This window comes from Anopheles coluzzii, chromosome 3, assembly GCF_943734685.1.
Source record: "Anopheles coluzzii chromosome 3, AcolN3, whole genome shotgun sequence".
Classification (NCBI taxonomy): Eukaryota; Metazoa; Arthropoda; class Insecta; order Diptera; family Culicidae; genus Anopheles; species Anopheles coluzzii.
The window spans coordinates 44,695,284-44,721,467 of record NC_064671.1 but is presented as its reverse complement, the minus strand read 5'-3'; the positions used below and the strand labels follow the sequence as shown (position 1 = coordinate 44,721,467).

The window sequence follows — 26,184 nt, the reverse complement described above, 5'->3', positions numbered from 1 at the left end:
CATGCTACGGTAGGCAATGCTGCTGTTTCGCGTAAGTCGATCGAGCGTCCCTTTGCGCGCGGACGTTTGAAAAGATTCACGTCGAAACATTTCGCCCGTGGATCTTGCTGTATAGGGCACGTTCCGGCATAAGGCTCCACAGCAGGTAAGGAAATGACCAGCTATGAGGAATGTTGTATGAATCTTCTCAATCAGCCGAGCAGGTAAGTAGCGGAAGGGTTCAAGTTACAAATCATCTTCCCCGTCCTCTTCGATACACATCTGATCTAAGCCGGCTAGAGCATAGTCGGACGTGTATAAAGTACAGCGTGCTATCGCTCCCACTTCTTCGCGTAATACTCGCTGGTAAACACATTGTAATTATTGCACCCTAATGAATTAATGGACCTCAGCAGTTCGCGTAACGAGAAGGGTGGATGCGGATTTACAGGCCAAGCCTTTGCAATTAGCTTGCCAAAGGATGATTAGATCAGACCGGCCCGTATCGATCGTTCGCACACTTACTTTTTGTGTTGTGCAAGCTGGACCCAAACGTAACCAGGCGTGGAAACGATCTCTGTGCAACATGCCTCATCGGTTTAAGATAAGATTTATTAGCCCGATCGAAAGGGAAAATCCATTACACTAATCGGATTGAATGGGCACCGTGCAAGGAAGGTTCGCCTGAGGAATATGAGCAACTGCATTCGATGGGCAACATTGTTAGTTTTAAATTTTGTTACTATGTTTTTTGAGCTGCAAGACAGAAAGAAACAATGAGCTAGCTGTTAGAAATATAAATTACCAAGTAAACTCTGTTCCATGGTTACCAGCTTTACTTGTTTTGAATATTTTCAAACCAAAAATATTGAGTATTCTTTTAGATTGCTCAAAATGATGTTGTTAATATTCCATTGCTCATGTTTTGGTTAATTACAAACGACCATCATTACTCCATTGGAGTTCGTACGAGACGCTATGTCATCGTTTCACACGTACTGATTACAAATGTCATAAGTAACTATTCCACATCATTTTCCTACAAACCGAACCAACGAGATCTACATGATGTGTACATCCCATTCAATGCTTCATACACTTCGATCGTCTTGTTATTGCCATCACTCCCAGTCAAAGGTATACATGTAATTTGCACCCGACATGCTTCCTCGACGTGAGTTTCTTCACACACCACTCAACCGTACACTCATTCCATGTTCACGTATCAAAACAGACTCGCTGGCCGCCACCGACGCACATGTAATCCTATGCTGCGCGGTACGAGCTTCACTTATGATTTATGCCGTAGCGTTCACTTTCGCGGGATGATCTTCAGTGAGAAAATTTTGTTTGCCTTGAAGCCTTTGCCCGTCCCCTCGTTCGCTGATACAGCCAAACGCTCGCGGGAGGAATTGTGGTTACGGTCCTACATACGTAGGCGTTCGAAAGGTTCGAAGAAAACCTGGACAAGCGATCACCCAAGGGGAAGGATTTTCGGGGTGTGCGAGTGGAAAGTAATTTCATTTATTATTTTCCCATCATAAATTAAGCACGGTGCCATGGATGGATCCCGTCCTACCCCAGACGATGTAGCAGCAGCAGCAGCACCGGCTCGTCTTCTCCAAATGCACTTTGCCTGCTTTTCTTCCGCTCAGCTCGCAACGCCTCTGGGATAAAGATAAGAAAAGCCAGTGCGAGCTAAAACATCGCACCAGTAAACCAAACACAACATACAACAAAAAACCCTCTTCCCGATGGAGACCGTGTGGTCAACACTCGGCGGTCCATGTTGACCCCTTACCAGCGTATATCTGCTCGTAAGATCCTGTCGGGCTGTTTTTTTTGCTGTCCGCTCCTCTTTTTAGCCCGTTTTGCACGATGTTGTAAAAGACGGCCTCCGACAATATGAGCATCCGGCAACCGAACTGCCTGAACGGTCGATTGTCATTGCCCTGCAGCGGGCGTGTGGTGAAGCTGGTTTTTTGCTGATTGCACTAAACTAGACACGGGTGAAGCGGTTTTAGAGAAAATCCATAAATCACCATCGCGCACCACGACCAAATGCCGGCTGCACCCGGCTGCATGATGGGTTCTGCATCGTGATGTGTGCTTCTTGTCTTTTTCTTCCAACGTGACGCTTTTTTGCCGACCACACTGTGTCGACCAGCCCGAGCGCGGGAATGGAGTCATCCATAATTGGAAGCGAAATTATGCCATTACGAAATTGGCACGCTGATGGGGGGGGGGGGGGGGGGGGTATCCTAGACACTCATAACTGAATAATAAACATTTTTTAAAAGAAAATTTCATTTTTAGCACACTATTCCTTCACCACAGCAACTTAATAAACCGATAACTGCATTTTCCAATGTAAATATGTTTCATCTCAAGGTTAACACAAGCCGCATATAATATAGAATTCGTGATTTGTTGAAATTTGTTCCACCACAACCCACCTTTCAACGGTCTTTTTGAAAAATTTAAATCAGGATCACGGATTAATACTACCGAACCAAAACTATACAGGGCGGCTCGTGATGAGATTTGAGGGATTTATTTATGGCTTTACAACCGTATCACAAGTAGCGGACGCATATCAATATTAACTAACTCATTTTTTCCGACTGCCATAACCAGTACACTTTTGCACAATCGTGGCTATGCCAAACATCACGTTTCTCTGATGGAAGAATACTTTTCTGCATTCTTCCCATTCGCTTCTTGATGCTTGTTGCTGTTTACCGTTTTCGCGTTACACTTTTTAACCTCTAATACATTCACCATACTGACCACTGGCCGTTGAACGATTGTGATGGTTGCACGGATGAGGAACATCCCTAAGATAATAAACCTTCATTTCATTTCACCTTTTTTTCGTTATCCACACTCGTTTACACTTCACTTAATTTTTATCCATATATCTCACAATTCCACAATTATGTGCACGGTTGTAAACCAACCTCACCCAATACTGTTGTGAATCACTCAAATCTGATTGCTTATCCAATTGTTGTGCATTTTTTTAATAGCATCACCAAGTTATCACATCACTTGTATGGTAACATGCGTCTAAACGGAGCAAATTACACAACCCCAGATTGATGACAAAAACTATGCAACAGCCAATTGTGTAAGCCACTGATTGCCAACTAAACATAAATTTGATCTAGATTTTCGTAAGCAATTTTTTGTCACTGTTTTATACAAAATACACTACACAGCAATGCGTTTCAAACAAACACGTTCCAACGTACCCGAAAACACGCGTCAAAAAATTGGCTCTACTAGCAACAGCTCCGAACGTTGATACGGTTGGGAATCATCTGACTGGGGCTGCTGCAAGATCCATCCGCCAAAGGCCAGAGAGTTTTTGCCATCGAAATGATGTTCTCTTTACGCTGGTCTTGCGCTCTTTTTTCTCTCAATTCGTCTATTCGAGCGCATCGTAAGCGCTTCGATGCTCTTTTTATGCTTCTCAGCTCTCGTGATGGTGGCGTTTAGCAGGCGCACATCAAACAAAAACAGAGAGCTTATGTTTGGCCACACCAGCTGTTTGAGAATCGCTCCACCTGTATTTCAGCGCGAGAGCATATGAACATCAATAGATACAATTTATGATTTCGGCTTCAAAATTGATTAATTTTAAATTCCACATTTCGTTGACCTTTGATATTATTTTGCATACATTTTTTGTGGGATTTTTAATGCACACATTAACATACAGAGAAACATAACCGATTGATATCGCGCACCACTAGATACACATGGTAAATCGTTCGTCACGATTGCAGCGCTTAAGCTCAACCTTATCCCACCGATCTGCGTAATGTCATACATTAAATCCTACTTTATTCATATCGCAACCGTTAGACTGTCGACGTCGTTCTTACCCCGAAACCGGTAACCGTTGCTTGAGGCCATTGCAACTCCCAACCATTGCATCGAAACCGGATACCAAAGTTCTCAAAGGAGAGGGGACAAATTGTGCAACCTTTGCTTTGCTTCCGATTGGCATTTCCGAACACAGCCGATATATTTATCAATCCCGGCAGTTGACGGACGATCGAGGAAAGTTCAAATCCCGCATGATGCATGATGTTTATCTGCACTGAGTGATGTTTGTATGATGGCGGAAAACGAGAAGCGAACGAGCTTAGATTTTATCGCTGAAAACGATATTCATGTTCGATATAAATAAATGTCATGATTCAAATGAACGGTTTTATTGATTTGCGTTGCTTGCATTATTATGATCCGTGAAGTGCAATAAACATGCATAACATAGCTTAAATAGTAGTGAGTCAAAAAGAAAGAGTTATATGACAATTAGTATCAAACTTTGCTTTGAATACAATAATTTTACTTTAAGAATAAAAATACAAGCTTCATTTCATTTGAGCAATGCATATCATAATTTTGTTTCTCTGAACTGCAATGAAAAGTGTTGTTAGGCTTATTTATCATTTAAATGATAAATTGAAATGATTATTCTTTAATGTCAACTGCCTTGAAATACGACTAGGCAATTATAGCCTGCAGCAATAAAATAATTTTCTAATTCTGAATTAAATTTTGCAAAAGTCTCTCTCGTGTATGAAATTATTACACCATAAAAAAGTTTTATAACATTCATGATCTACCGTACTTCACCGTACTGTACCTAGCGGCAGTTACCCAAATAAAAAGATATTTAAGAATATATATATATGGCTACCATGTTTGTTTATGAATGTAAAGCAGGATGAATAATGTATAGCTCACTCTAGACGGGCACTAATTTCCTCCAATTAAAATACCCGATGTCACCATTCCAAAGCTTACCTTATTGTCATTCTCACTCGCAAATTAATCCGTTCACATAATAAAGTAACTTCTCTCGCTTGAATGATGATCGTGGGTGAATATGCACAGCAAATGAAATTTCGCATGTATGCTTTTCAACAGAACACAGACCGTTGTCTCTTAGAAGTAGATTAATTCATCTGGCAAGCCACGAACTTTCAACACGTCTGCTATTTACTTGACAAATGCTATTACTCACCAGTTGGAAATGATTCGTACTAAACGTTAACTGGAACAACGTTTGAAATCAACCCTATAGCTTGCTTTTGTAGTTTACGTTGAAGGCGACAGGTTGAAAAATTAAGCCTCCGGAAATATTCATTCTACGGAGTAAAATGTTCATCGTTTTTCTCACTTGAATGAACTAAATCTCACGGGGTTATAAAATGTTTGCTCCCTCGCATTGTGCCCCTCCAAATGCCTTTTATCCAATACCCTTGATGGCATGCGAAGTACAATCGCGAGAACGTATTTTGCACTGAAACAGGAGAGGATAAAAAACGCACGTTGTAGGATGAATTATTTTCAAAAGTCAAAAGAATTGAAATAGATAACAAGTTGAAGTCTGGGCGATAAATACACACACGCCTAAGGCGGTTACGGTACGAAGCGTCCGACATAGCTGCAAGCAGTTCGATTCGGTGCCTAAAGAGATGAAAAAATGAACACCAACTAAAGCACTTTGACCGCTCAAACGAGTTGTTTGTTCTGATGCGGCAAGAACGAGGAACCACGTTCAAAATGAGCGTTTCCTTAATGCGATAGGAATTCACTTCCTTATTGATGAGAGATGTTTTACAAAACAACAAATGATACCTTAAATACAGATAGTCTTCCTTGGAGATGCAATATCATGCCAGATAATTTGTTGTCGAATTACGCACCTTATTACTGGTATAATTTATGAATGAGCACTTGCATTAGGCAGACAAGTTCTGGAGATCAAAGTCAAAACTGAAAGAGGTGCCTCGGATAATCTGTCTAGTTACGCATCAGTATTTGTGATATTTTGTGCGGATGTTTTTCTTTTCTTCTTTACATCGGATGTTGTGCTTTCTTTGGTAGGAATTTTGATTTTGTTGCATTTACTTAAAAACAAGAATCATACATGTAAACGCAAAGTATTTTTGTTGCTATTTCACATATTCCATTTTTAATTAAATGAATGGTATTTAATATCAAATAATTGAAAATATTGAATCTATAAACAATTCGTCAAACAGCTTCCAAAGTATGCTGGAGCAACCGTGCATCTTATAGAACGTTCTATGCGAGTAATAAAATCATATTAGCACCAAAACCTCATTGGCATTATACATCTTTTGCGGCGAAATGAATGTGCTTTAGGGGTACCGTTTTACTGCCCCTTCCAAACCGCACCATGAGCCACTAACCCAAACTATCCACCTTTTTACACCTCTTCAGCGGCAACGTTTACGGCTGCAAGCATTTTACGGTTCATTTTGACCACCCGCCTCTAAGCTACATACTGCCGCAAAGCGCTCTGAAGCTTACGCCACCATGCTTCCCAAAAGAACATCCCAAAAATATCGCTCCAACAAATGGGATCTAAGCCGCATAGGTCCTAAATGATTGTTGGTTTTCGTTTGCGCCCGGTCGCTGGATTGAAAATAGAATTTACAATAGAAAACATAATTATACCCTCCGCCTATGGCCTCGTCCGTGACCAATGCAGGTTCTAACCGTACACACACGAGCACACCGAAGGTTGCGGTAGTTGATGAAAAAAGTGCAAATCACTTACGGTAATAACAACTTGCATGAGCTTGTGAGTTGTCCTGCTTCCAGAACGGTAGTGTTAGAGCTACCGTAGACGAAAGCAACGATCGCGCGAGAGATTAGCGGTTTGATGCGTGTCAAACTTAACGCCCTGGAGTAGATTCCTTAACACAATTGATCGTTATGGGCCTCATTTCGTTAAAATTACAATTTTACCGGGTAAGTTTCTGTAACTTTTCTTGCATTTATCTTTAGAACAAATTCACTACCAGTATTAATAACAACTATGAATTTAAATTTCTTCTTCTAATTTTGTATATTTGTTAAACAGAACACCGTGCCCATCGCTTTAAACCAATCAAAAGCATTGTACATGAAACATTGCTAATTGATCCCGGCTTACCATAGGTAGCCACTCATTGAAATAAATAAATCAGCGGGATATCCCTTGTTGACGGTGGACAATCACAACCAAAAGCAAGAAATAATTAAATGCCGCAGAGCCCTCCCAACGATCGACACCAGCATGAAAATGAAAATAAATTGCGAACGTGATACATATTTTGACATCAGGCGGAGTTGAATCGCTTCCAGCCACTTCATTCCCCCCTTTTCATTGCAGAGCCTCAGCAAGAACCCATTTTCACGGACATTATCGCCAACCAGCGGGAGCGAAATCATCATTCCACCAACAACACCTGCCCATCGCCTTCGGTGGCACTATTGGTGTCGTAAAGAATAACACTTCACCGTGTCGGAACGCCAACATAAGCTGCAGAACAGTTGGTTTCTTGCAGTTTTAGTTTTTGCTTTTTACCTTCAATATCCTTCGCATACTGGATAACATTGTATGCCAGTAGGAAAACATATTAAGGCTCGCCAAACTTTCGATTGGAATGCATTTATAACGCTGGAATGCACCGGCCAAAGACGCAGCTCTCTTGGTTAGCATCCATATATTTAAATCCGACCCTTATCGTAACTATTTGCTTTTCAAATTAAGAAAATTCGCATACAAATTCCGAATTCTCCGTTTCTATCCGCCCCGTGTCGTTGCATTCAACAGGCATTTTGAACAGCTCACAGGAAGTATTTTAATGAGATTTACCTACGCTAAGTCGTGCTTGTTTGGTATAAAAGACTACCACATGTTCGCGTCAATTGATCGAAACTCCGATTACAGGTTCTTCAAATATTTCTCTCTTAAAAAGGAAAAATACAATAAACAGAAGATTTAACAAACTAATAACACAAGTACATCTAAACGAAAACATATTTGTGTAACTGAATACAACAAATGCATTATGTACATTTCATTTTTCAATATTCAATATTATTGAATTCATTTATTGCATTTTTTTAATTGCATATACATAAATGTTACATAAATGTAATGTTTGGCCTCAATCGTTTGATTTATATTGCTTCTAAGATTTGTTCCTTACATAAATCATCTATGTACTCTCTCCGCATTGATTTGTTTACTGCAACAACTTCATACTAAATGATTATTTTTATTGTTAACAAGCTTTCGACTACCTCGTTTCATGAATGAAGTAATACCATTCCATTCTGACTACGTTGATTGAAAGCACAGATACGATCTAAATCATCTGCTTAGTAAAACCATGGGAGTTGCATACTTTCTACCAATCGGCTCGCCGGAAGTAGGCGGGCGAGATAAAAATATTTCCAATGACATACAAAAAAACACAGATATCGTGTGAAACCTTTACCAACCGCAACACACTTCAGCATAGGAAACGGAACATGACTGCAGAACAGGTGTTAACATGATCATTGCGTTTTCTTCATCCACACATTTCCGAACAAACATGATTCAACGATCATGCAAAAGACCTTGTAATATGGAACGTTACGACTGTAAAAGCGTTGTAATAATATCATATTTATGTAACGAGCATCATGTTTTGCATATAGAACCGGAGGCAAAATGAAGAGTGCGCTTAAAAATATATTCCATGTAGATTGAGCTGTGCGATTGTAGGTTTGGGTGGAAATATGAAATTAGTTATGCTTTTGTGTAGAAATAGAAGTTTTTGGTTTTTATACACCTATTATGCTTATTAAGAATGAAAATGAGATTACTTTTTATATTTTTTTGTATCTTAACAACCTTTTTATCGAAACACACAGCTTAATTTATCAACTTCATTCCTTGGTAATAAGCTGTATTCTTCAATGTGGCCAGCGGTCTTTTTGATACAGCAAACGTAAGTGGATTATGTTTGTCTAGTCCTATTTGATAAATTGGACTAACTAAACTTTTTCCATGTTTTTCAACTCAAGTTATGGTATGATCAGAACACTGACTCTCACCCAAAAACCCATACCAGGTACGGGGAAGAATAATGCAAAAATTCAATCCAAAAGAGCTAACAGGCGAAGCCACGGCATAAAGAGAGAGGAATACCGACTGCAGCACTAATGTTAAACAAGTGAAGCTTTGTCGCGGGATGGGAAGCCATGAAAGAAGAGAATCGAACCCATTAGCATACAAATGTAGCGCTCTGCTCTGGATTCTAGTAAATGGAAGCAAAACATCTTGTCAATAGCAATATGAATATTAAAAAAACTCACTCTCGCAACATGCTTCCTCAGTGTCAGATGCATTTGCACTACGATAATAGAAATGTTTGTACAGCTATCATAGCTGTGGATGCTTTCACAAACGGACTTTTTTTATCCTACAACACAGCAGCAGCTTAGAGCGAAATGAAAGGTTTTCCGTTCCACATAGTCTACATCGTGCTGCTAGTCATTTGTTGTACAAATTGATTTTATGACTACACCGAGAGAAAGGAAGATGCTTATCTATAGGGAGCATGCTGCGCATCTATCTATGATGCAGCGACGATCCCGTGAGATAAGCGAAGGTGTAAAGTTTAACTTCTTCTGTTATGCTATGATCGTAAACCAACTGTTCAACGAGTAAGATAAAGTCATCACTGAGCAGCTGCTTGGTAGTGGGAACCAAATTCATTTGATTGACGTGAAAATGGAAGATATACATTCGGGGGTGGGATGAGAAGGCTTGTATTCTTTTCCTATCGTAACGTGTATAATATGTTTAATTTAGCGTGGTATATGTATAGTTATCTTTTTTTTTTTTTGCTGAATTAATCATCAGTTAATCCTCGAACATTGCAACTATTCTTGAATCAACAAATCATGTTTTAAATAAACAAAAACTTAAATATCAATCAAATAACCTTAATTATGTTATGTTATATGTATTAAATATGTATTAGATATATGCTACATTGTTCACTCGAAAGTAAACAAAATGTATTTTTCTTTTAGTTGATAAAAACTCATTTGCAAATGAAGTCATATTCTGATATAAAAACTCATTATTTGATGCAATAACCGGTGGTAGAGTTATACCACAGCAGTTTCAATACTGTATATGTCTACCCACAGCAGAAGGGCTCGATTCGTATGAGGCCTGATCTAATACGGGCTGTTCCACGCAACTCCCACAATACAGATTCTTTTTATTGTTACACTACATAAAAAAATAATTATTTACTCACTTATCCGGCGCTATAACCGCTTTGCAGTCTTAGCCTGCCTCAGGAGTGTCTGAAACCTCTCACGGTTTCGCACCTTCGTCTGCCATTCCGTTATCCCGGCCTCAATGGCGGATGCCTCCACGCCATCTTGTCACCTCAATTCCTTGTGGACAGCCTAAAAAAACTTTACGGGCTGGGTTGTCCGTTTCCATGCAACCAACATCACCAGCCACTGGAGCCTGGTGAGCTTGATACGCTGCACGACAGTGAGGTTGCCGTACATCTCGTATAGCTCGTCATTATAGCGGCTCCTTCATTCAACATATTCGGGGCCAAAAAACCTTCTGAGAATCTTCTTCTCGAACGCGGCCAAGAGGCTTTCGTCAGATTTGGACAGTGTCCATGTCTCAGAGGCGTATGTGTCTCAGCTTCCATGCTATTGCTATTGACCTTTGACCCGAGATAGGTGAATTCGGGACGACTTCAAAAGTGCGCTCACCTATCTCTACGTAACGCCTACGTAAGTTTAGGTTTGTTATTGGTAGGGCCGCTGATGTTGCCACCAACAGTTTGGTCTTTGCCTCGTTTATCTGCAATCCGAGGTTATCGGCCGCCTGCTCGATTCCTTGGTAGGCTTCAGCTACATAGGAGAGCCGCAGACCATTGATGTCTACCTCATGCGTATGCCAGGATCTGGGTTGACTTATTGAAGTTGGTTCCCGTAGTCTCAATCCTCGAGATACAGATGGCCTTCGCTAGCGTTAAGCAGAATAAGGGACAGGCAAGCCCGTCCTCCTGGCGCAGACCTTTGGTGATAACAAAAGGCCCTGAGAGTTATCCATCCACCTTCACCTGGCAAGTGACATCGGTCATAGTCACTCTAACTAACCTTATCAGTTTGGCCGGGATACCAAAAGAGCTCATAGCGTCGTACAGTTTTACCCTGGCTATGCTATCATATGCGGCTTTGATGCCAATGAAGCGATTGTACGTGTCGTGTCTGTTTTCTGCCATCTTTTCCAAGATCTGCCGCATGGTGAAGATCTGGTCAGTGGTTTATTTTCCGAATCCTCGTTCGTTTGGACCAATCTACTACCATTATCATTACTGTGGTCATGCGGACTGTGACAGCCAGTGTATTGGCGGTGCGTTGGCTCCCTACCGACTTTTGCAATGGTGGTCCCAGGATGATGTTGAGGACATGCCTAGGACACGCATCTATGGCTTTTGCGAGGCGGCCGTAAAACAGGTCCTTTTTTTCCTTTTTGTCTTCAGTAGGGGCGTAAACGCTTATGTTACAATATTTGCCTCGCGTGTGCAGGGTGCCCTATCGTTTATCGCCTATCGTTTATGGCCTTGAAATCAATGATTGTGGGTTTCAATCGTCGACCTACAGCAAAGCCCGTTCCGTGTTAGCACTTCTTACCATACTTGTTGTGCACACCGTTCCCTAGCCATCGAATCCGTTCCCCAGCCACCCTAATCCTGGGGTATAGCGGATCCGTCGGTATCGTGATATCCGTTTCACATTCTTCTGTGGCTTTCCGTATACCTGTTATTTAAAATTAATTACCAACTTATAAAAAAGAGGAGATCTAATAAATTAATGCATCCGACCCTTCAAAGCCGAACGTCACACGATACTCATCTCGATCGTTCCTGTGTAGGCTAAAAACGTGTACAGTTCAATTTAAGCGGAATAGCCAAATCCAACACAAGGGCGGTTTTCAATCCTAATTCCCGAAGATACGCTGTACCTCTAATACTCGAATTTAGATTTCACGGGTACGTGGTTTTGTACATTGGACAGCTCTTTGAACAAATTGTAGTGATTCTACTAATTTTCCTTTTGATCTAATTTCGTTCGAATCCTTGAAAAAGGTGTACATTTGTAATCTTCAGTCAGAATTCCGACTTCTTCATGTCAAACAACTAATTTAGTGATTAAAACCACCCAATACCATAACATTGGCTACATTTTGGCTAGAAACCGCGAGATACACTGTTTCTACCCGTTCCTCATTACAATTATGTATAATTATAATTATAAAATAACTATTATAATAGCGTATCTCGGGAACAACCTGTATTTAGTACGATTTCTTGGTTTGTTCTAAAACATGATTTTTACTTGTGTGCAAGCTTGCTTAAGAATATTTGCATTCGCGTACCGTCAGATGGCGCTTTTACTTGCAGGCCTTTTTAAAAATATAACGGTTTTTTAACTCGTGTACGTGTACGTATATGGCCTAATTTGAATTTTTTTCAACTATCTTCTAAATTATTTGCGATCTTTGAATAGAAACGGGATTTTTTCACATTTTTCTGAGAACAAACATGCCAGTCGTGAGCCTCCTATCGTCCCCCTGTTGCAAGGTCTGACTATCCGGCTACATGGTATTGACTAATAAATCTTTAAAGCGTATAAGGCGTATACAGCAAATACAAGAAAAAGTATGCACACTTTCCTTAAGTTTTGTATATTTGCTTTGCAGCTTTTGAATATAGATTACTATTTTAGCTTAATAGTTTTCATTTAAATTCATTATTAAAAAATGATTTTCTGCTAGAATCTATAAACATCGGATCATGCAGCAAATGTGACTTTCAGCTTGATTGCGGAACTAAGACATCACTCTTAAGATCTTCAAAATAAGATATTTCTATTCATCAATAATCATCGAGTGATAGGTAGTATTGTTGTTAATGGACATCTCTCAAAGTACAAATCGAATTATGAAGGAATATATACAAAATGAATATATTTTAATTAGTTTGCAGAACTAGGTGTTTGCTGCTTGGAATCCCGCCTCTCGCCGAACGTGTTGAGCACACCAGACTAGCATTTATCACGGGAATCTTCAACGGAACCATCGACTGTCCCGAGCTGCTTTCAAGGATTCACCTCTATGTTCCTGCCAGAATACTCCGTCGCCGACCAATGCTGGCAGTCGCTGAAACCCGAACAACATTTGGCTCTCGCAACCCCCTTCTTTGTATGTGCCGTCTATTGAATTCAGCTGACGATATTTATGAGCCTGGCATGACGATAACGGAACTGACTTCACTTTTAAGTGTTCGGAATGCGTTCAACAATAACAATATATAAATGTTCTGTTCGTTATCTAATGTAATGTATTGTAAACAAATTTTGACTCGAGAGGGCTTCATAGTCCATCGATTAATAAACTAAACTAAACTAAACTAAAAACAAGTGCGGCGTTTCTCCACGTCGAGAAGCGACCTAGCTCGCAGCGATCTCGGCGAGACATACTTACATGTTTAGCTACGAAAGAAGCGCCGGCGAGTAGATTCGATTATCAAGAAGTCCTGCAACAAACATCCTTTGGGCCTTTATATGACATGTATTGCTAGAGTACTTACATAGAGTAAATAGACTTTTGTCCTCGTGCAAACACTATATTTCCACTCGTCTACATGGATTTGTGCCTAAACGTTCAGTTTCAACCAATTTCTTGGAATTTGTGACAGAGTGTTATAAGGCTATTGATTCAGACAGTCAAATTGAAACTATATACACAGATTTTCACACAGAGATCAGCATTCGACTTAATCAATTACTCCCTATTGCTGGCTTAATTAGGACATTTGAGAATACAAGCAGTTCCCGAGATACACGGTCAATGGGGACCGAAAACGGCCACAAAATATCGCGTATCTCGAATTTCCGCGTATGTCGAATTTCGAGATTTCCAGCCAAAATATGTATGCCGAACTGTCCCAGCCATCGTATCGTACCAGCCTTCGCCACCGTCATGATGATCGGTTCGCCGTACAGCTCAGCAAGCTCGTGGTTCATTCTTCTCCTCCATGCTCCATGCTCGAACACAACGCCAAAAATGGTCCGAAGGATACGTCGCTCAAACATGCCTAGAGCTTTTGCATCCTCCACTCGGATGGTCCATGACTCGTATCCATAGAGGTCTATAGAGGTCTTTTGGATCTCAACAATGGGCTTCATCATAGTATGCACGATTCCCCTGAACGACCGTCTCGAGATAGCAGAATTCCTTACTACCTGCGCTGCGGATGCTCATGTGCTTGGCGGAGGCAAAGTTTATCAGCCTGAGGCTGTTGTCGTTTGTCAGCTGTTGGACGCAGAAACTTCCGATGGTTGGTTTATATGCCTCCTCCTGTCCGACCTGAGCATTAAGGTCTCCGATGACGACTTTCACGTCATGTGTTGGGCAGCGGTCGTACTCCCTCTCCAGCTGCGTATAGAAGGCTTTCTTCTCGTCATCGGTGCTCCCAAGGTGTGGACTGTGCGCATTTATAATGCTCAAGTTTAATAATCTGCCACGAATCCACAACCTGCACATCCGTTCGTTGATCGGCCACCACCCTTTCTGTTGCATCTCAACTAGCACCATGAACGCAGTACCGAGCTCGCGCCTCTGTTCACTCCTATGGTAGATCGTGCAGTTGCTACGGTACTGGTGGTCCATTGCACCATTCCAGCGCACCTCTTGAAGTACTACTATCTCGAAGCCGCGGGCCCAGACCTCATCGTAAAGGTTACGGGTACTCCCACCCGATGAAAGAGACCTGCAGGTCCTCGTTCTGAGCTTCCAATCGTAAAGCCTTTTTCCTAGCAAGAGTCAGCATAGGTTGGTACTATACGGTTCTTCGTCTTGTTGAATTTTCGTTGCATTGCAGTTTTTACGAGGGTGGCTTGTACGACTCCTCCCCTAACCTTAAGTCTCGTCGTAGGGCCTACGCTCGCTGGCTCTTGGAGTCCTCCTTTAGACACCATTTCTCAATTTAGCCGTGCAACCCATCTATCCATGGCGTAGGGTTTGGGTTGGACATGTTACCGTTCTGTACGACGGGGACGTATTGAGTTGGAGTAGGGGGTCGAGAGTATATGTTAACATTCTAGAGGTTTCGGATCCGCCCCCGTATCAGTGAGGTATTGCTACAACATTGCCAACAGAACTAACGTTCGAAAATACTATATACTCCAAAAATATGCAAGAATATCAAACATAACCGTCAAAAAAGAAGCAGAAAGATTTGATACTTCATCAATACGTCAAAGTAAAAAGGTATAGCTCTAGTAATCTGACTATGTGCCTAATACCGAGAAATAGCGTCGTCTCGTGTTCCTTGATTTTAAAACCATATTGATCAATACGCACGCTACGTGATCATTATACTATGAAATGAAGACTGTCCGACTTTCAGTGGACCGCATAAATTTGATACATTTCACATATCACATATGTCATATTCATGCATGGTGTTCCGAGATTTTAAAAGATATCGGTCTGATTTGTTGCATGTGCATAGCTGAAATGCTTCCGCATCCATGGATGAAAAAAGTTTTCCGATTAGTGGTCTAGAGAACTGTCCAGAGTGCCGCAAAGTCAGATAATAGGTGAAAATATGAGGTGTCGGACCTTTGATGGCCGCCACTGTACATGCCGGCGTGAAAAGTTTCAGTCATGTTAAGGTTGGCTATTTTCACTTTTTCTTGTCGTGAAATTGTCTCGGTGTGTCTAAGGGCATGGGGAAATGGAATACCTTCTCAAACTTATTGCTTCCCCAAGCGTTTTAAGAAATAAAACCTCTAAAATTATTGCCAAATGCTGCACATTAACTGTTCGTTTCACCTACATTAAAAGATACGGCGGCAGCTTAGTTTCCCCCAAACGTTCGCTTTTCCATGCCTGTTTTATCATTTTTCATCCCTATCCGGATTCTCCTTTGTTTAACCACTCCATTCAGACGGATACACAGACATGCAGTACATACTGTAAAACAAATGAATTCGGTTGTGCTGTTCCGGTTCTATGCTAAGCTTCCTGCTAGTTTTACTGTTGCTTCTGCTGCTGCTGCTTGGTATCTGATCCTGTGCATCTGTGCTCACCATTACGCTCCTAATACGAATGTATGCACTCGGTCGCCATCTGTATGTGTATCTTGTTTCAAATGTATCATCGTCGTCCTAGCAGTTGTCGGTTACATTAGAACTAGTGCCTCAATGTATTAGTGTCAGTTATGTCTCCATCGATCGTTTTCTGGCGAGACCGTCCACAATGTTCGGCAATTTTCGCGATTGGAAGGAAAAGGGAGCTACACTCATACAGCAGAGAAGTGCACACCACTACACACAATCAGATATCAGGGAAGCTCCACGATTCGCCACCGTTACGAATAAACCACTGTTCCTTGTTCTATTATCGATGGAAGGTGTTGTGCGCGCGCACTTCTCGAGAGAGAGAAAATAATGCACAGAAAGGCTGGAGCATATTTCAACATGTTCAATCTCATATGTAGAGCAGACGATGTTTCGTTTACACCGTAGTTCGTAATTTTTGGGACATATTCATGGTTTAAAAGGAAAATTTAGTTATACTTTTTGGTTGTTGTACAAACATTACTTTAAATTTATGTAATCAATTACATATTTAATTTATATCATTGACATAATATATGTTAAGACAATTGAGTGCAATTAATTCATTCGAATATTGCTCATTTACAATACTTCTCCTCGATATTGCAACAGAAACAGCTATCATCCATGAGAAGATAAAAACAGGTCCATACGTTTGACAAATACCAGCTGCTTACCCGAAACGCTTGTTACGAACACCATCCAAACCTGGCGGGATGTTGGAAAACACAACCACGGAGCAATTTTCTCGTCTACGAACCGAATGTATACAAACACCAACACTGTCACCACGCTACCACTGTGTTGGTGATATTGCACCTTCAAACGACACAGCACGAAGGTCGTGGAGCGAGGCGAAAATTTTCCTTCGCCATCTCGGCGACCCGACTCAGTTGAGGTGCGCTTTTCTTCGGAGCAAGACCCCGAGGTCCGGTGCGCTGGAAATTTGCTGTGCGTGGACGAGAAAAATCACATTCAACGCCTCCCTGCTCCCTTGGTTCATTCTCTGCGCTTAGTGCACCGGTTGCACCACCCCACCCGGCACAGGTGTGTGTACTGTGGCAAATACAGTTGAGTGGGCGCATATGAGAGGCGGCTACCGTCCGGGGATAGTGGTGCATAAATGAAAAATAAAAAATAAGTCAGGGACGACACCAAGGGAATAACAAAAAAAGCGGACGATGTCTGCGAGTTCGATTTTTCACCGTGAATCAGTGTAGTGAGCATTTGGTGTAGGGGGGGGGGGGGGGGGGGGGGCTCTATCAACATCGATGCTGGGTGTTTGACTGTGTATATGTGTGAGTGTTTATATATATATATATATATGTGTGTGTGTGTGCTCGTATGTGAATGTGCCCGGGCTTTATGCTTATGTGGTTGATATTGAACGGCAGTGTTTATTGGCGATATTGTGTTTGATTTTGAGCGTGTGTGCAGTTTATGGGTCGCTCCATTGCCTCCTAAATCGGCAAATGTATGGTTTTTAGCTCTGGTTCTTCTTCCTACTCATTTTTAATACCTTTCTGTTTATTCACTGATCATCCGTTCATGCACATATTATGAGTAGAAAAACGGTTATTCCTTTTGTAGTTGCTTTTTTTCCAACAATCAAAATTTATTATGTTGTCTTATTAGATTCTGATATCATTGTTCCTGAACTTTGCTACAAGGAAGTGGTTGCGAAATCTATTCACCGCATTTTTTATGCTCTTACTGTGAGTTAAAGTAGAAAAAAAGATTTAAGTTAAAATTCACAGCTGTTTGAGTAACTAAACTCACTGTGCATCATTCAATCATCCTTCGTTTTGAGGTTTTGTGCTTCTATGTTGCTGAAATTGAAGCATACCATGATTTTTACGATTAAACAACAATTAAGACGAGACTTAATTTATTACCACGCAGCCGGATAGTCAATCCTTGCTATGGGGGGACGGCCGATTCTAGGATTGAACTCATGACGGGCATGATATTGAGTCGTTCGAGTTGACGACTGTACCACGGGACCGCCCCCACTGATTAAACTATTGAACTCGTATTTTAGTAGTGTAACTTAAATATTAGTAATATTCCTAGTAAAGTAATGCAAGGACCAGTTATTGTTTTTCTAACTAGTAGTCGAAATCAAATTAACGAGATTGAAATTAAATCTCGTGCGATATAAAAAGAATTAACTCCACTCATTAAGCTAAATATGTGTCCAAGGCATACTTTTATTGCAAAACTTTCCATAACTACCCTTATTATCCCACACACAAACACACTCACAAATAATTTCATCCGGCTCCTTCCACCAACTCCTTCCAAATTATATCGCAATTGAGTGCGTTTTCATACCCGCCTATCTTGCCAACCGTTGCTGTCAATTCAAGAAAGCTAGCTGTGCTGTGAAAGGCTAAGTCGGCGAAGAAAAGCAAAAAAAAACCCTTATACTAAGTGCCTCCAGGCAATCGGAGACCCACTTCCAACCACAAGCGTTGAAGCAAGGCATGATAGCGACGACGCCAACGATAGCGAGTTGCTGGCAAATGAAACGACGTTCAATAAAGAATTGTGTGCGTGCGTATCGAGAGCGTTTCGTTCCGGGAAAGGTTATGTGCTCGCAGTGTGCGATAGTGGGCGCGTGTGTGTATGAATGTTTGTGAATGTGATTGTGTGCAATTTGAGTCTGCTAAAGTGGTTAAAATCAAAATCAATCAAGCGCAAAGTTCGGAGTCTCTACCACAAGCTATGGTCGTTTTTTTTAGTGAAAGATGGAACAGTGTTAATGTAAGCCATGTACCCGTCAAACAAAAGGATTACTGAAGGTGGGATAAAACTTCGACACCGAGTGTTAGAATGAGTGCATCTTAAGCTGGTACAGATTCTATAAATTTGACGGCATAATCATAATCAACCTTAAAAGTTACCAAATACGTTTTGAATTTTTTGCTCTACAATAGGATTATGTCAATACAAGTGATTTAGATAAGTATGACTGATGTAGAGAGAAATCCACCCCGGATTAATATCTTTCATACATAACTGCATCGTGAAGGGCTTATGGATCATGCAACGCTGATCGTACAACAGGTAAATTTGATAAAAATGTCATATAATATTGTGCATTCTTCTAAATATGCCTGTGGGATTGCACAGTGTATATTGTAGCTTTCCCCTTCATTTTACTGTATGACATCATCACACAGCATCCTATAAACGTCACCATCCCTAATAAATCTACGGAAGGACTCATTTATCCTACCATCAACATCATTTCCAGCACAAATCAATCTTGAACACCGATTTTTTTTTTGCACATACACGCACATAACCATACAAACAACCATCCAATCGGCTTCCATTCTCTGGCTCATCGTTTATGACACATCGTCAACATTAGCAACATTCTTGATGAACTGTGATAGAATCAAGAGCAAGGGAACCACGACCCACCGGACGAAGCAATCAACGCACGCATTGTCGTCAGCGGCCACCGAAGGAGCCGCTTTCGAGGGTTTTTGGTTGTTTATACCTCATACATCGACCTTTCATTCGTTCGATTTTAGGGCACATCTAAAGTGTCTTATCATATTTCGTCGTCCACTTTACCGTACCCCTCGTACCATCGATCGATGCTCCCAAACAAGCCTTCACGAAACATTCCTATCTTTACGAGAAACCTTAGAGCTATATATCTACTACGCTGTCCGGTTTTATCTTCTAAGCTGGTCTGAGGAGCGTAGTGGCTACGGCTACCGAAAAAAAAACAAATGCTTTTACCATCCATTAAGCCGAAGGAAGATGAAGCCACATTCTATAATGGCAACGGTTCATAGCTTGTACTGCAAGCCATCACTTGGTACGCGAATCCACCATCCATTTTGTTTCTTAGCTTCGTTTATACTGTGCAAAAACGATGGACGATAGGCAAGTAAATCTAAAGATATATGAGTGGAATTCAATTTGCTACCGAACATTATGGTACTCCACAATGGATGAAATGGTGTGGAGCAATGTCTAGTGCCACACGGTTGAATACGATACTTCCAAACTTATCAAAAATTAACAACCCACCTAATGGGGTCGTGATTGAGCAACCTTCGGATCAACATCCACTTGTGCTTGCTGAGCAGTCAGTTGAACACGTGTTATCTCACACAGCTGGATTTTATTTATTTAGTTTTTGATCAACAGCAAACGAGATGCTGTGGGTGGTGGCTACATTCACTAGAATCGATAAACTTAAAACGAGCCAATTTGCAGACGTTTGGTGTAAAGCAACCAAATCGTCCCAACGTCTACAGGATGTGGGACTATCAGACGCTCAAAACTGGCTCAAAATCAGTGAGTGTGGTATCATTGGGTTAGACATTGGCAAAATGACCAAATCCTTAATAATTTGTGGATAATTTTTTGGACTAGCTAATAATAGCCAAACTGATGAAACTGTGATGTAACAGGGCAATTTGACTTAACATGGCCACTCCTTAAAGTCGGTTTGATTTATTCTCACATTTTATGACCAGGAAGGTATTATCAGTAAACGACAGTGCATAAAATGTTAAAATCATTATTTTGGAAATTTAATTATCGAGTAAAATGGTATAAACCTAGATAAAGAATTTTAAACATTGATTACAGTGTCCGACTGGAAGCCTACAGTGTCCGCCTTTTTTTAATCTTGGGATATCTACTTCTGAGGAGAATTTGTTAAAATAAGAAGTTGTTCATAACTTACATATTATTGAGTTTATGAAAAGTAATAGTCTGTTGATATATATTTTAAATAACTCGCATATTTTTATTGACTTTCATTTTAAACATTAAAGTTTTCGGAGGAATGTATAATAATCAACATGTTTAGATTTTTCATTGACAATATTATATACTTTCGTCCTGTTTGATTTGTAACTTATTCCAGTATGTAAATAGAATTATAAAAGGTTCAACGATGGAAACCAATGGATCGATGAAAAACTTCCAATCGTCCATTACTATTTAATATTTGCAACTACGTTAACAACAAAACATGTACAAACCATTGCCTGCCAACGCAACATCGAACCCGTTTGACCCGCAAAAAGCAGTCGAACAGTAATCGAATGTCAACATATGTCAAGCTAATCCAATCCCAATCCCAATCCAACTGATACTGACGGCATTATCGGCTTCTGTTGTGCGCTTGAAAGCTGCAAGACTTCCACCGCGCTTCCATCTCCTTAGAAGTGTCCATGAAGTACAGCTTTCTCCAATGCCAACGTACACCAGCAGCGGTACGCATAATTGTCGGACGTGATCCCGCATCCGGGAGGTACCCCAGTGGGGCCCAAGCCACCAAACCCAGCCTACGAACGATTCGATTAGAAGTGCAAAAATAATCGATAGTATCCGGGCCCCCTGGTTTGCGCCAGCACTGGTTGGTTGGTACGTACTGCACATGGCCATCGGGTATTGGATTAATGAACAATAATCCACTTATGAGCCAGGCCGAAGGGAAAGAGACGGAATGGGGAGTGCTCGGCCCTATCAAATCCATTTCTTGCACCATGGGCCGGAAACTGGCACCTATTTGCTGGATGCTGTATGGTTACGCGCAACGGGTAGACTTGACTAGGGATAAAAAAACACGCTCACTACCACGCACAGTTGTACCGAGCTCCGAAACCATTCCGGTGCTGAGAAATCAATATTCCACAGGCAACCGACAATTGGAATGCTACCGTTCCATTTACTAAACAATCTTTACGAATCATTCCCGCGAACAGGGACCGTCAACTTTACTTTAATTCCTAAATGTTATTATAAGCACAATATCGAAAACCTAGAATCTTGTTTTAAGAAGGTTTTAGGCCTTGTAAGCGATTTATTTATTATCATTATATCAGATTAAATCTTTAAAGAGGCAGCTAACTGATTAATTGATTTTGTGATCATAAAACAATAAAAACCAATCAATTAGATCGTCTTTTAACAAATGTGTATAGATACAAAAATTAAAGCTGTTTTTTTGCAAAGAATGGCTACCACTTCATTCCCTGACCCGATACCTTGTCCACAAAATTGCACTTGTACAGTCGAAAAGGAGCACCCACTGATGGAGTGCTTAGCCAATCACCCGATCCGGCACGCCCAGAGCTTGACTATGAAACAAGCAAGGACTGTCCTTTGTTAGGTGTTCGAGTGCTGCTTGCCCGTAGAAACGCGATCCACTTTCCCATCATACGCGTTTCTTCGATTCGTCTCTGCGTCGTTGTTTGTTTTTTACCCAGCATGTTCCGTTGCTCTGTCCGACGCGTGAAACCATGTTCGAGAGTCCTCGTTGTTATTTGGTCCCGAGGAATGAGAGAGAAAGAGCTTTTGATAGAAAATTCGCAACGACGTCGGTATATGAGGATTGGCCGAACAATATCGACAGTCTTTTGAAAAAATCCTTCAGTTTAATCTTGAAGCCAAAAAAACACACACACAAGAAAATCTTCAAATGACACAAAATAGAATCTGAATCGATTCTACGAACAGGAATGGCAGGAGACGACCGTTTAGGAGCCTAATGGAAGATGGCATTTGATATTTCACAATCATCTGAAATGAAATAACCGCACGAAAGAGTCGAGCAAAGCGAACGAACGAAACATGTTTTGTGTGTTATTGCAATTATCGTTGTTGAAGATCAAGAGCACATTCTTTGACCGGGTAATGTATAGCTTCAAAGTACTGGGTTAGATAGCCGAAATTTTATAAATGTTCCCATGACAATTTAATCGTACTATACGCAAATAAAAAGAACCGTGTATGGGTTGGTAATAAATTTTGTAAAGCTTTATCAATCTGCACAAGCTTTGAAATACTCTCGTTATTTTAACGATACCATTATTTCATTTCCACACTCTGTCTTTGAAATGAAAATGTAATTGGAGTTCCCAAATTGGGTTACCACGAAAGCGGTTACAATTAATTTGAGTATGGATCGTTGCTGGTCTCGTAGTACAGTCGTCAACTCCTACGACTTAACAACATGCCCGTCATGGGCTCAATCCCCAAATAGACCGCGCCGCCATGCGTAGGACTGACTATCCTGCTATGGGGGGAATCATTTAGTCACTGAAAGCCAAGCCCACAAGTGGGTACAGGCAGGCCTTGACCGACATCGGTTGTTGAGCCAAAAAGAAGAAGAATAATGGATCGTTGCATCTTACCAGCGATTGAACTTCAAAAACAAGTTAGATCTCTGATCCAGGCGCCCTTTTGTGCTCAATCCTTTAAAAGGGTTTAAACTTATCTAGCAATTTTAATGTAATGTAATGTAGCATCCGTTTTATGACTCAACGTATCTCGTTTAAATTTCAAGTTTAAACATTTTACACTTGCCCAACCCCCACAACATTTTACAACCGAGCACAACGTGCTTCCGTGACCTATGCACACGCGAAAAGGGGTGCCCCAGATAGAATTCACATTTCCATTCCAATTGTGTAATTATCCCGTCATTTTTTATGTTTTCAATGCCTATAGGTTGCTTGGTGTGCTCTCCCATTCCTTTTGAATCTATTTATTGAATAGGCTCTTAAAACAACAATTACCCAGAATCGATTCGTTCCAGCTATGTAGACAAACTGCCGTTGTGTGTAGTGTAGTGTGCCGTTAAGAGAAACAGTTACACGCGTTTCTTGCGTGAGCTGGAAGGGAAATAATCATGCCTGTTGGGACGATCCACCGCTTCTCATTTACAATGAAACACACCACAGACGCAACAATGCTATAAATTCACTATGCGACAGATGTTGAACAACATCCTGCGAAAAGTACAGAATTATGCGCACCGTTTGAGATAGGGTGATCGCGCATCCAGCCGACTGGTAAGAATGCTTCGTTGGGTCGTTCTTACTCTTCCCTTCCCACTGCTCGTCATCGAAGGTAGCAAATGGTTATGACTTTATTTAATGGCCATATTTTCCTCCCGTGGCGCCTTCCTGCGCTTGCACGTGAAACGAATGTTTGCCAATTAACCGGCAACCAAATCATTGGAAAAGCCCTTCATAGGGAGTTTGAGTTAAGTGGAAAAGTTACTTAGTTACGCTTGAGCGAACGAGAATGCACTGACGTTCGTTCGGACGCCGCTCGGCATTAGCAGATTGTGTAGCTCCAGAAAATCATCCTATTACAAGTTTTTGGCCACTTTTACGGACGTTTTCCTTTCATTTCACAGTTCAATGTTGTACTAAGTCGATTATTAATACTGCAAAACAATCTGGCCAGTTTAGATTCGTTAATACAAAAAGTAGGCAATTCTTAGTGTTCTATGTTGTTCACATATTTCATAAGCAAGGGCTTTATCTCTTGCTTAAATTCTCATACCAGTCGACTTCATTACCAAAGTTTTTACGCTTAATGTTTTGCATTTATATCACGTGCCCCTCTGCATCGCGATTGCTAATGGTCATTAATTTGCCAATATGCATTCTACGTAATGAGATACCGTGCCACGGTGTAATTATTCGCTCGCGCGAAAGACTCGACACAGGAATTTGTTGCCGGAAATGAATCCGAAAAGTAAAACTCGTTCATTAATTGCCCGCGAGCCAGTGCTGAGCTCACACACACACACACCCGTGCGACAACGGGAGTCTTTCGAAGATTCCCCCTCCTTGTAAAACAAAAAAACACACACACATAGACATGATAATGAGAATTCACGAATAGTTGTAAAATGTGCAAAGGAATTGGGCACAAGCCCACGATTTTTACCTTAAGATAATGCTGCAATTTATTGCGACAACTTTACTACTTTGCAGAAATGGGTCTGCTGGTTATATTATTAGAGCGAAACAATTCAACATACACACAACACTGTTGATACCTTGGGACTATTTCATTCAAAAGCTACGTTTACAGCCGTAGAAAGGAAGGGTAAGCCAGCCCTAACAGTGCAATTGCCGAGTAAAACACTGGGCGTCTCCATTAGGAAAACAATGAAGAACCTTGAGAGCAACGTTTCTAGGCGTGGTGTGCAGACTGAAACCGGTAACCCAACCTCATGAGAATCCTTTTCAAGCGCTTCCCTCCGCCAGCTCTTATTTAGCCGGATAGTTTATCGTGTAATTTTATTTCCATTTATTTTTATCGTGTCACTTCCATCCCCAGGGTTTGTTTCGACTTTCTCGCAAGGCGACAACCACATTTGCCACATTTTCAGTTTCGAATGCCTATTTGCTCACTGCAAAATTGTACCGAGTGTATTGCTGCACGTGTGCTGCTCAATTTAGGCACGGATTTTCTCTCGATTGTTGCGCTGGAAAATCCATTTCTAATCCCTGCCAGCCCACTATTACTCGGCTGTGCTTATGTATGTGTGCACCTTACACACAATCAAGACGTGCAGGAGCGGTACGATAAAATGCTTGATGGTATCCTTTTCTCGATCTGACAAAGTAACGTTTCCATCGGTTTATCGATCTCAGAGCCTACAATCAAAGCGGAATGAGAGACAGCGTATGGGCGTGTGTTTCTCGGGAAATTGATTCGGTTTTTCGCGGATTCTCGAGAGTGTATGGAACATGTACTCATAACAGTATAAAGTGGAAATTTGCCTTAACATCTATACTGATTCCCCTTCACCAGTGGTTTCTCCTTCTTATAGCGTGCTGTTGATATACGATTTGAATTCACGGCATTCGGCAATTTTATTTATTTCCCTGCATCTCATTCCGACCACAGCTGGTTGTTCCGTGGAAAACAAATCTATACTTTATGTGCTTTATAAGCATGCCATTTCATCGTGCCGGTGAAAAAATTGCAATTCCAAGCTTCTGGCACACTAAACAGAACGGAAAACTGTTGCCGAAAGCAACAGATGTCTCGGTCAGATCGAACTCAATAGTGCTTTGTCCGACGCATAGCGGTACCAAAGGATGGTTTAGAGCTGCAGTAACCGCAACCTCATATCCTAACGCCTAGTCGTCGCACTCTGTGGAGGCACGCTCCTGGAGCGACGAGTCTGTCTCTGCCCAGGAAACAAACAAGGCTGAAGAGTTGATCCTATTTATAGCGTCGATTTATTCCTTTGTATCGGCCCTAAACCACTTTATTACGGGATACCACGTTCTACGCTCTGGACTCGAAGAGCACATTTTCTCTGCACGTATACAATGACGGCAACTGAATGGAACGCATTGCTTCTCGGAGGAAACA

The 26,184-nt window shown here is 41.2% G+C and overlaps 2 protein-coding genes across 7 annotated transcripts in view; one reads left to right on the top strand and one right to left on the bottom strand.

Moving 5' to 3' along the window:
* Positions 1-3,303, bottom strand: part of LOC120957156 (unconventional myosin-Ia) — a 70,876-nt gene extending 67,573 nt beyond the window's left edge. The window contains exon 1 of the mRNA XM_040379205.2: positions 3,234-3,303. The gene's annotated coding sequence lies outside the window, so the exon portion shown is untranslated. The remainder of the gene's footprint in view (positions 1-3,233) is intronic.
* Positions 3,304-16,890: 13,587 nt separating this feature from the next.
* LOC120957267 (probable G-protein coupled receptor 158) overlaps positions 16,891-26,184 on the top strand; it is a 66,021-nt gene continuing 56,727 nt past the window's right edge. For 5 of the 6 annotated variants that reach the window (XM_040379379.2, XM_040379376.2, XM_040379375.2 and 2 more), the window contains exons 1-2: positions 16,891-17,064; positions 18,957-19,086. The gene's annotated coding sequence lies outside the window, so the exon portion shown is untranslated. Of the gene's footprint in view, positions 17,065-17,267; positions 17,316-18,956; positions 19,087-26,184 lie in introns of those variants that run through there. The other variant, XM_040379370.2, reaches the window with a different exon arrangement.